Genomic DNA, 12595 nt, shown 5'->3' with positions numbered 1-12595 from the left:
CACGCGTGACAGTTACACCCCACAGCACCTCTAAGGGGGAGGGAAGCCTAGCGAGCCCCATCTCTGCAGGACAGAAAACCAGTCCTGGAGAGCCTAAGCCGACCTACCAGTTCTCCATCTCACAGGACTGGTCACTCCAGAGCAGGACTCGATCTCAGACCCATGTTTGTAACCACAGTACTACCGTGCTTTATGTGCTTTTTGTGTGTATAATACATTTGTTTCTGCCATGAAAGGATATTTAATAAATTTTTGGTTGTCTTGTCTATCTCATTAGCTCACAATCTTTATACTGTTGAATTGTACTCTTTTCCTCTGGAGAAAAGAACGGAAAGAGCGGGGGTCAGAATGTGGTGGAGCTCCATTCTTTATCTGGTATCTCATCTCATCCAAGTCCCCAACCAGGGAGAAGGAGACAATGTTCTCTTCATCTTTTAAAGAGAGGGGTCCACTGATGATGACTTACTCAACCCAAAAACCAAGGCTGGGGGAAGGGCACATGTAGCAACCAGAGCAGTATCAGATGTAGGAAAGTGAAAAGAGCTCACGGGAGGGCTCAGGGGGTCAGCCTGATTTAATTTCAATCGATAAAAAATACCACACTGTAAAAATACTAGCATGCAATGGATTTGCTCTTTCTTGACATCTAGCAAGTTTCCACAGCCCACATGTAACATTATCGTGAACCAGTGAAAGGAAGAGTCTACAGACAGGGAAAATCAATGTCACAGGCAGGTTGAAAACCAGGCTGGAGTTTAGGAAGAGAAAGGGCATAGTTAAGAATTGGGGAAAGGCTGGAGGAAAAAATCATCACAAGGACTCTCAAGCATCATCCTTCAATCATATAATCATTCATTCAAGAGAGAGTTACTGAGGTCCTATTTTGTGCAAGATTGTACACAAGGCAAAGCAAGAGCGCAGCGACCATGTTGGCAGCAAGGGGCGGGGCTAAAATACACTTCTGATCCCGGTACCTTGCACACTTGTCCTCAGTATAAAGGCAAAGAAAAAAAGTAAAATAATATTCTGTAAACTCAAAGCATTGCTGAAAAAAAATTAAAGAAGGCCAAAATACCTGGACAGACACGCCACGTACATTCCTGGATCAGAAGACAGTGCTCTTGGAATGGCAGTGCTCCCCAGAGTGATCCGTATATTCTACGTGGTCTCGATCACAATCCCAGTGGGCTCCTCTGCAAAAACTGATTAGCTGCTGTTATAATTCATATGGGAATTCGAGGGTCTCAGTAACCAAAACGATCTTGAAAAAGAAGAACAACATGAGAGGACTTGTAATTCTCAATTTGAAACTTTACAACTGTATCTCTAGGTGAGATTAGAGGCCATTTTTAAGTTATTACTGTGTTTATCCTTATTTTCTAAATTCTCTAGAATGAATATAATTGTTATAATAAGGAAAATAAAAAGTAAGGTATCTTTTAAAACATGCACACCGATTCATTCATTGGAAATAATATATTCTAACTATAAAGAGGTAAACAAATATCTAGTGAAAAAGGACTACTTAAAAACGAGTGCATTTACATTTTTAAGAAATTGAAAACTGAAAAGCACAAACACATCAAGTTTCTAGGGAGACAAATACAACATATTAACACTTATTTTCAAAAATTCTAATTGAACAATGAAAATTCAAGAAAGGGAAAATCGCGATTGACAGCCAAATGCAAACACATGGAGAGCAAAGGCCTAGAAATCACAGTTCCTTTAACTCTGCTACTACCTCAGTAGGGGAGGAAATTCCTCACTGAGGAGACAGTGGAATCCCATGCATAAGACAGGATACACAGTACAAACTGCACTAGAATCGGGGGTGATTTTCTTAGAAGAATTCTTAAGTTAGAACATTGCAGAAAAACTATAAATACACTGACAGAAAGATTAAAACACACAGTCATATATATTATATAGAAACATATGAAGTCTGCTCCCATGTTACATAGAAATACAAACATATTTGTTCATTTATGGGCACTGATTACTTTTTCCCAGGTAGAATATTTCAACTAAAACAAATAATCAATATTACACCCCTCTAGTCAAACCTAGTTGATAAGTTACTCTGCTATGTAATCATAATATGCCTAAGATAGATCTAAAATAAGTGAAAAAGATCTTTGTATGGTTTCTTGAACTCTTCTCAACATTCCAAACTTAATTTTAAAATAGATCTGAGCAGTATTTCTATATTATCTTTTCCCTCCTGAAATGACCAATACAGTCTGTTGTCAAAATTCTGTCCTTACAATGATTCACGAACATCGTATCCTCACAAAATTGCTGGACAGCAAGTCACTATCCAGACACTGTGACCAAACAAACGAAACACAAGGAAGACAGTGACCCTATTCTGGAGGGCTTACCGTCTGCGTCAACACCGGGGTTTTTATTTGATTGGTTTGATTGGGTAGCAAAATAAAATCAATCAATTATTTTCTTCTTTGAGCATTCTGTAAGTCATGACTCCTTTCAGTGTCATGAGCAGGAAAGACTTAAGCATGACTTGATTAGGTCAAATAGCAACAATCATCACCGGAGAGTGAGTAATAAAGAAGTAAAATGATAGCAATTCTTCTGCCTACATGAGACCTAAAATAAACCTACACTGATATCCGAAAGGAAAATGAGGAGATGAGGTTCCCAATGAGAAAACAAACAAACAAGAAACCAAAAAATGAAAGACTTTTTCATTAACGATTCCAGGCAGTAGTGGAGCATGGTGGTGAAGAGCACAGATGCTTGGGGACAATCATGAGGCTCTGAACTCCCACAGCACTGGGTAGCTTTGACACTCATAAGTCAGTGAAATTTTCTGCATCTCAGCCTCCTATCCATAGACTGGGGATAACAACAGCACCCGTCTCCTAGGACGGTCCTAAAAATTAAGATATTTTATATGTAAATTTTAAATAAAATACCTCAGATTTTAAATATTGCCCCAAAAGCACAAGGAAAAAAGAAAAAGAGATAAATTTGAGTTCATCAAATTTAAAACTTTGCTTCAAAGGACACCATCCAGAAAGTGAAAAAAACAACACTCAGGAGAAAATATTTTCAAATAATTTATCTGATTAGGAATTTGTATCTCCAAATAAAAAACAGTTCCTACAATTCAACAAAAAAGACAACTAAATTAAAAAATGAATAAAGGATCCGAAACGGTATTTTTCAAGGAAAATATACAAATGGCCAATAAGCACAATGAAACGATGTTCAAAATCATTAGCTGTAAGGGAAATCATGTCAAAACTACTAGGAGAAACCGCTTCACACTCACTACATTAGGTTATAATTAAAAAAAGAATAACAAGAACTAATGAGGACAAACAGGAATCAGAGATAGCAGCCCTTGCTGGTGAGAAGTAACGCTGCGTGGCTACTTTGGAAAACAGCCTGGCAGGACCTCAGAGAGTTGAACAGTTGGTTTCTGAATGACCCAGCAATTCTGCTCTGTGGGCACACACGTAAGAGAACTGAAAACAAATGTCCACATAAAAACTCCTACAGGAATGTTCACGGTGCCATTATTCATCACAGCCAAAAAGAAGAAACAACCAAAATGCCTATCACCTGATGAATGGGTAAACAGAGGGGCCCAGCCATACAGTGGAATATTATTCAGCAATAGCAAAGCATGGAGTACTGACCCAGGCAACAACATGGACAAACATTGAAAACGTTACTCAGTGTGAAAGAAGTCAGTCACAATAGACGGTTCCATTTACATGAATTGACTCGATTTACATGAAATGTCCAGCACAGGCAAATCCACAGAGAGAGAAGAGTGGCTCCCTGGGGCTGGGGGAGGATGGGGAAGATGGGAATGAGTGCTTATGCATATGGGGTTTCCTGTTAGGAGGATGAAAATATTCTAAGATTGACTGGGATGCACAATTCTTGGCATAGAGTAAAAACCGGTGTAAATATTAATGGGTGAATTGTATTAAAACTGTTAAGAACAAAAGCACCTCGGGCCAGTACCTTCCCATAGTAGATGCAAATTGCTAACTTTTATTACAGGAAGAAGAAACTGCCCTCAGCATGAAAGCAGGAGATCAGCAAATGTGAGTTAACTGAAACTGGACAAGAGCAGTTCACTTGAAACAGTTGCTGAGTGTATACGAAATATTCAGAATGAAGAAAATCAGTTTGACATCAAGATGAAGCATTCTGCTTCAAATGCAGATCAAGGATTCGGCAAGCCCACCTGCTAGAAATAACCAGAGAAGAAACCTGGTTCTTAAAACAAGCACCACATCCAACAAGGAAATGGTGGTGAGGAAAGCAGTCAGCCAAAAAACTGGAACAGTTTGCTACAAATAATTTCTCCACTGAAATTTCAAAAATAAAATGACAGTGATGCAATGCTGCGCTGCCCTCACGTGAATGGGCTTCCTCCGGTGCTCGACAGTTCTGTAACCCCGAATGAGAGACTCAGGAGAATCAGCATGGCTCCTGGGAGTCCCCAGGTGACTGCCCACCAGCACGCTGACCACCATCACATCTGCCAGGGTTGAATTGTAGAGAAGAGACCAACTTCTGAAAGGCACAGGAAATGTTGGCAAGGGAAAAAATGGCTGCAGTCAGTCCTGGGACAGAGGCCCTGACAGCAGAGGCCAGAAGGCTGCAGGTGAACTGGAGTGGCCCTGGGGAAGAAGGGACCACAAGGGAGCAGATCTCAGTTCTCTTCTCTCTCTCCCTTGGGTAGGAGAGATAAAGCCTGCATCATTCTCACCTGGAACTGTGGGTTATGGCTGGCAGAAGTCGTACCGACATGGAATGATTATTCAAGACTCTGTGGGAAAAGTCCAGAAAAAGAGAAGGAGTAGGGAGCCAACTCCACGAGCCTCTCAAATGCTCCTATATTTACTGTGTATAACGAAAGGAAAAAGTCATTAACAGTTGTGTGATAGTAAGTAGGAACTTGAGGAAAGACAGGAGGAGACAGAGATTGTAGAAACCACAATGAGTACAAAGGCTTAGTGTATCTTTAGGGAAGTCATGGGGTGAGGGGAATAAGATACATTCTTTAGATATGTGAATTACAAAGCAGACCACGAGACCAGCCAGGTCCTTGTTTTGGGGATAATAGACTATCTAAAAGCACACAAGCCCAGCTTTTATAGCTGAGGGCCTGGGTCCTTGCTTTGAAATGAGCAGAGTGCTATCTAAAGCATCAACTATGCAAGCAAAGCATTGTCTCTGCTTTTTAAGGCAAGGAGACAGGAGTGAGGATGCACAGGCTCCTGCTTGCAAAGCAGTTACTAAGCACACATTTTTCTTCTGAACATTGACAGGCGGCTGGGGTCTGTTACAATTTAACCTAATCTTGGGCTCCCACATGTAACCATTAGGGAACCATTATGCAGGACACCCTAGGATAACAAATCCTAGCCCTGGGTCTTTTCCTGCCACCTTCAGACACTCTAGCAGGATCTAGACACATCCCTGACTAACGATCCCACAGAACCACCCAGACTCTTAACTCCTGGTGCTTGAAACTTAATTTTAGCTCTACACAACTTAACAAAGAAAAGTTTCAGAAATAGAAGATATTACATTCTTTTATATCTCATCATATGAACTAATTTTTCTGATTGCTCTAAGCTGCTTCTAATTGGCAAAGCACCTAATTCTGCAGGTGAATTCAGTACTTTCCATTGGGCATAACTTGCCAGTTTGGGCTCGCTGAATTCTCTTGGTCAAATACTGATACACTTAATTGATTTCATTGTTCATCAGTTTCAGCCGGGAGGAGAGGGAGTGTCACTCTGTTCCTCAACCCACCCTCAACTCTTTTCTCATCAGCAACTCAGGCCTCCTGAAAATAAAACAAAGAATTTGTTTCCCTTCTACGCTTTCCACAAACCCAACAGGAAACATCAGCCTGGAGAAAGAATTCAACAAAAATGTTCAAACAAAAATCTATAAAACCTGAAGCAACTCCATCTCCGAATCATGATACACAATGACATGAAAGTAAGTGTGTCAAGCACAAAGCATGCGTGAGCCTGACCACCTCATTTCTATTCTTCAAAGGAAGGAAGGTTTTCATATATTTTATTATCACTCTTTCTCATTGCGTCTGATTAAGCCAAAAATTAGTTTATGAAATAATTAAGCACTGCAATAACAGATTTTTATTGTATCAAGTATAGATGTCATTCAGAGGGGATAGGAAAACCCAGCTCTGTAAAAAATGCAAAATTTCTTCCCCTGTTAAAAACACGTATACAAAATGCAACAGAGAATTCAAATTCTTGCGGAGAGGAGCAAAAGCCACAGAATCAAAGCAAAGTCATTACTATGAGTCAATTCAAAATTCACTAGACAAGCATGCACAAAGCATTCAAAGAATTTTAAAGGCACACTGCAAACCATTCACTTAATGATCTGCAGGCTAGAGGAAGAATTTCCCTCTTTAACAGACAACAGAAATCAAAAGGGTGCCCCTCCAAACAAAGACGAAAGATCAATCAGGTTTTTAACAGTTCTGATAAATCAGCATGTTCTAAAGAACAAAATTCAGAAATTTTAAACATTCATTCAAACCACAATGAAACAAGCACTTAAAAAAAAAGAAAAAAACCCCAAAGAAACTAAGCACATTGATCATGCACTTGGATCAATGAGAACGTCTTTTACCCTTTGAAGAAAGAACAGGCTATAGCCTTTTACTTGAAAATTAACACTACTTTAAAGATAACTCCTAAAACGGATTTCATCATTCATGTTGCCTTGAAAACTCTGAGGCAGTTGTATCTTATCAGAAAAGCAATTCTGAGTCATAGTATGTTACAATTCAGCGCCAGTTTGTTTTAGAATAAAAGAAAAAAGAAAGCTACTGTTCCTCAAATCCTGCACAAAGTGTGAAGGGCCACCCTGCCTCTTTCCCCTCCTGTTTTCAAACCTGATGCTCCCCAACCCTTCTGAAACAAGTGTGAGAACCTCATATTCCCACCAATATATCAAATGACTAAAGAATATTAATTTACTTGTGTAAATATATGCCTACATCTTGAACTGGAGGGGGAAGGTATCAGAGGGCTACATGGAACTTATTTCTACCTTCCTGAAATCACACACAAACACGTTCACACAGACACAAACACATACACACTGAATTACTGAGCACTTCACAAACTTAGGAATTCCAACTTCTAGAAGATAACTTTGCAGTTAGTTTAAAATACAAAACTGTCAAGTTTGAAAGACTTGATCATCTGCTAAATCATCCAAATATCAATGAGACCCAATTTGCCTTCTCTGTAGAATGTAATTTCCCATGATGTCAAAACAGATCCTAAGAAGTGCTGTATCCAAGACTCGTGTTTATCACTAGCTATGATCGTTTTTAAACAAGTAAACAGATTGAGAAAGGTAAGTCCCAACATTTATTCTTATTGAAATAGCATATGTATTCAATTGTCTATACAGAAAATAGGTCCCATGATGGTGTTTAAGAGCTATTTTGTGTATTGCAATATTTATTTTTAAGTGCAGACAAGGAGGGTGGGTATTACTCAGTTGTAGAGCACCTGCTTAGCATGCACAATGTGCTGGCTTCAATCCCCAGTAATTCCCCCCCCCCAAAAAAAAGTGCTTATTTAAAAATAAGAAAAAAGTTATAAAAAAATGCAGACTAAAAACCACTGCAATGTAGAAGCCAGAACTATAATAAAAAACATGTGTTACTATCAAATACTGACTATATGTCAAACACAGGGACAACCACAAATCACCCCTGACAACCATCACGTGTGGTTCTCAGCAACCCTTCTAAGTAGACATGGATGAGAAGCCCAGCAATGGGGATGAGGAGACGGAGCTCGGAGGAGCCGGGGACGCTGACCGTCCTGCTCCCCGTGACAACACGTCAGCCCAGGACAAGTGCTGACAGAGCTGCAGCGAGGGGACATGCAGCTGCGTGGAAACTTCAGGAGCTGGGAGACCTAGAAAACACGAAAAATTGTTCAGTGAAAAACCAGCTCAAATATATTACACTGTGCCACATTCTTTAAAAAGGGAACATGACTGAGACCTTTTTGATGCCTCCGTGTCCTTTATGCCATCATCAGTTATTTGCCCTCACAGCATGACCAGTGATGATCTGGACCCCTTATGAAGTGCACTCAGATGGCAGAGCTTTTAAAGCTGTTTTATGAAGTTTGTAAGACTCTGTCTATGCCTCACACAGGCGGTCATCCATCAATTCTCACCGGTGTGGACGTACCACCTGAAATCACTCCTTTCTGCTTTTTAAAATCCCTTCATCTAATCCAGACTTTTCAACAGCAAAGAATCAGCTCAACCACAGACAGTGAACAGCTTTTCACCAAATGGACTCGAACAGCCCATTGGACTACCTGGAAGCCCTTTTCTTCTATTAAACCCACTTCTGGGTACTTCATCATTTTCTGATTGGTGGAATTGGCCGCTGACTGGCCTACACACAGAGCTCCCAGCGTCACATCCAGGGATGGGATAGGACCCTGCTCTTGGGAGAAATCAGTGAGGAAGGCGGACATCCTCCAGTCAGGACTGCACGTGTAGAAGTGCCACAACATGCTCAGAAATTATACCGTCAGCACCCCTGGGCTCCCATGGACTGGTTTCACATTAAGCAAACACACGAGACACTGATGCAAGAAAACCAGAAACTTAACTTATTAATGTAACAGAATATGTGAAACTATGAACCAGACTGAAATATCAGAGTTCAACCATGAGTACAGTTTTTCCTCCACGGCCTAACCACGGGCAGGCAGTAACATGGCAAACATGGACAGAAGCAGAGCAGTAAGGATTTCTAGATTAACTCAATGGACTAAATTTCTGTTATACCAACAGATCTACTGCCTGGAAAACAACGCTAATCATGGTGCACTCTTCATGGACAGTGGCCGAGACACGACTGTGAGCAACTGTGTGAATCTCCTTTCTCTGTCCTTTCTGGGCTTACTGATGCACAGATGTACAGAGATCCAGGTATGCAGATACCTCTAAACACCCAAAGCCCATCCCTGGGAGCCTCAAAACCAGACAGCCAGAGTTTAAATACCAGCTCTGCCACTTACTAGCTCTGTGACCTTGGCCAACTTACCCTCTGTGTGCCTCAGTTTCCACACTGTAAACCTGGGATAAAAATCAAACATTCCTTACTCCATTGTTGAGAAGATTGAAGGATTCATTTCTGTAATACTCTCAGAAAAGAATGTAGCACATTATTGGTGCTCAACAAATGTCAACTTAATATTAAAGTGATTTACAAGTCTCCTTTCTAATCATCTTCTGTGTTTCCTGGCTAGACTAAGTCCCAAAGAAAATCCTTATTTCTCCTTTTATAAACTCTTGGGGAGCACCCTTCTGTTCCATACCACCACCTGTTTAAACTGAGGGAGGGGACGCCTCCTCCCCACTCCTCTTGGCCACGGAGAGTGCTTCTCCAAACCACAGACCCATGGCTCAAAGCTAGCCCTCGTCACACTAACAGGGTGAGGTGTGATTCCGGAGAGACAAGCAGGGTATGTGAAACCGTTCCTTTCCTTCCAGTGCTGGCCACACTTGGGAAGCACACGGGATGCTCAGCTCCATGGCAGGACAGCCCTGTGCATGATGGGGCAGGTCCTCTCAAGGGAAGGCTCGCTGTGGCCCAGAGTTACCTGGGACAGGGTGAGTCTCTACTTCTGGGACACAGTATAATGACACGCATTTTCCCACAGCCCTGAAGTTCATGGAGTACGTGGCTTCATCAGTAAAAAAGAAGACATATATCGCCTGCTTACTCTTTTCTGTCATCTCTCAGTTGGCTGCTGGAGACAACATGTGTATAAGTATTGGATCCCCTTAAGCCCCAACATATTTGAAGTAACAAAAAATTCTGTGGCTTAACGTTGGTTCAGGGCGACTGTGTAACACTTTTGACTTTGCTGATGCTAAATTATGGGTATAGGAACTATGGAACCTCCTCAAATATCTTTCATCATAAAACCAGCTTTCCTTATTTTCCTGTTTCTTAGTAATTGCCAAAGACTATCAAATGATGGCTTCTCACAAAACAGTAGCTAAAGATTACGAGCCCTCTTGACATACCCACTGTGGTAAACAGTTTACATAATTACTAATTCTCACAATTCTACAAAGCAGATATGAACATCCCCATCTCACAGACGAGGGAAATCTCAGAACGAACTGACTTAGGCTCACGTGGCTCAGTGGCAGCGCGTGCACGCAAAGCCAAGTCAAAAAACTACACCCCTTCATATATGTACCAAATCTCCTACCACCAATTAACACACAGCGGCGGGGTCAATACTCAGGGAACCCAGTACACTTTTCAGCTTTAAGGTGCTCCAGAGGCCACTTCTAGCTGTTTTATAAATTCCCGGCTCACTGGTTTCTAGCACTGGAAGAAAAGTCCGAATTTGCCATTGTTTGCACAGCAAGTCTGAGATGTTCACAGCGAGATGACAGAATAAAACTAAGATATAAGGAGAATAATTTTTCCAGGTAGACAGACATAATGGAGACTGTGCTATTCTGAAGCATTAAGCAAAGAAATCAAAATAAAATAACGTTGTTTAAGCTTTCTTTAACAAACAGGAAAATTAAGAAGGTAAGAAGGTGCAACAGAGCCACCTATGGCTAAAAAGACCTTCCAGGTTACCGGGAAACATGCAACACAAAATTGCCTGTAGGATCAGAAACGAGAATCAGATAACTAAAAGCTTCTGTAGCACATACTGCACTTTGTTTTGGGGTAAGGGAAGGGTATTCAGTATTTAATCTGATATTGCTAATACTCCTGAATATAAACAAAAGACATAGGCTTATGGAAACTCATCTTAGAGGAGGAAAGAAACCAGTCCAGCCTCTTCAGTTTACAGAAGGGGAGACTGAGACCTGGGATCTGTCCTCCTGGCAATCGGCAGCAAAGCTCTCCTAGGCCTCATGTCTTGCACTGTAGCAAAAACCAACAGATCTTTACTAGGCCTATAATCATAAAATAACGTCTGCATTTTTCCAACAGTAGGCATTCTAAGTATCTTGCAAAATACTTCTCAAAGAGCCAGGAAATCGTAAAAGTTTGTTGAAATACAAAAACATTTATTTACATATTAAAACAACATGAGATTTATTCTATTAAAAAAGTTACATGTCAAATCAATGTTTTGATATTTTAAACCTGTTAAAAGTGCAGGAAAAAAATGAAAATTTTCTTTAATCACAAAAGACAGAAGATTATTCCCTGAAAATGATAAATGTGGATTTTTCTAAACTTAATGGATCTGGTCAGAATCCACGAATTTAAATATCTGAGTGGATGTTACACGGCAACATGAATTCTGAGTTGTAACAATACATATTCTGTGTAAATAATCTTCAAGGTCGTCTGCTTAAGGCAATTTAACTAGTCCCTGTCTCAATAGAATGATAAAGATTTCATTAAAACTTCATAGTGCACTAAAAAAAATAAATGAATCCTTGTTACTTTAAGCCATATTCATATATATCATATATATACATATTGAATATGCATCAGAAATAAGCCACCCCCTTTAGTATTCAGAGTTGATCCTTCTAAAATACCTGTCATTGTGACAGCAAATTTTTATTAAGCACCCCTTGGGTGCTTTGTGTACAAGGCGTCTAACTCTCACAGTTAGACAAGGAAAACGATATTACTCAAATTTCACAAATGAGGAAATGTACTTAAGCCATAAAAACAACTTACCTATTCATCATCAGGAAAGAAAGAGTAATGATTTTACTTACAATATTCACTGACAATCTTTTCTTCCATACTAAGACTACATAAAACCAATTCAGTCTTTCTAAGTATTTCTGTCAATAAGGGCCACTAGAGAAAAGCAAGTAACATCACTAGCAATGATTGGACTTTCAAAGCCCACTTCTCTTTTGCACTATAATTATTTTTAATGTTTTGTTTTTAGTGCTCACAGAGCACTAAAATTAAAAAAAAACCTAACTTTTAAGTCATTACCTGAGAATAAAACTTTTGTAAAAATGTACAATTTTAATTTATGCCACTCTGTCTCACATTCTCACTGGTGTCTCTCCTTTGAAGTCCTCATCAGGCTGAGATCACTAAAATTGGCCATTTATGGAGTCACAGGATTTCGGGAAAACACTCAACGGGAGGCTGATTACAGGAGCAATTAAAAATGCATCCTGTGCAGCCAGGGTTCCAGCACTGAACTAGCCACTGCCAGCTGTGTGTAATTTGGGACAAGCTGCTCCATCTCTCAATCCCTCAGCTGCAAAAAATGAGACACTGATACCTACCCTCAAACACCTGCTATGAAGTAAAACATGAGGAAAGCATTTTAGCCTTAGGCAGGTGTCCACTCAGAGCGAGGTTGGTCATTATGATGATAAGGATGGTTGTTAATAAATTAAGCTAGACCAGAAAGTAGAAATCACCATAAAGGAGAAACATTTAAATCAATGAGCATTTTCTTTTGGATGGATTGCAGAATATTTTATTGATTTTTTTAATAAACCAAGATTTGTCCATTAATAATAGATTTACAGGTTCATGGACAAGTCTCCA

The 12595-nt window shown here is 40.1% G+C and overlaps 1 long non-coding RNA gene across 7 annotated transcripts in view; it reads right to left on the bottom strand.

The window, feature by feature from the left end:
- LOC141577139 (uncharacterized) overlaps positions 1-12595 on the bottom strand; it is a 440247-nt gene that overhangs the window by 34008 nt on the left and 393644 nt on the right. For 6 of the 7 annotated variants that reach the window (XR_012505769.1, XR_012505770.1, XR_012505764.1 and 3 more), the window contains one exon: positions 1076-1261. This is a non-coding gene — a long non-coding RNA (uncharacterized LOC141577139). Of the gene's footprint in view, positions 1-1075; positions 1262-4756; positions 4868-12595 lie in introns of those variants that run through there. The other variant, XR_012505767.1, reaches the window with a different exon arrangement.

The sequence above is a fragment of the Camelus bactrianus genome, chromosome 3 (assembly GCF_048773025.1).
Source record: "Camelus bactrianus isolate YW-2024 breed Bactrian camel chromosome 3, ASM4877302v1, whole genome shotgun sequence".
NCBI classification, from domain to species: Eukaryota; Metazoa; Chordata; class Mammalia; order Artiodactyla; family Camelidae; genus Camelus; species Camelus bactrianus.
This window is presented reverse-complemented; position numbering and strand designations above follow the sequence as displayed.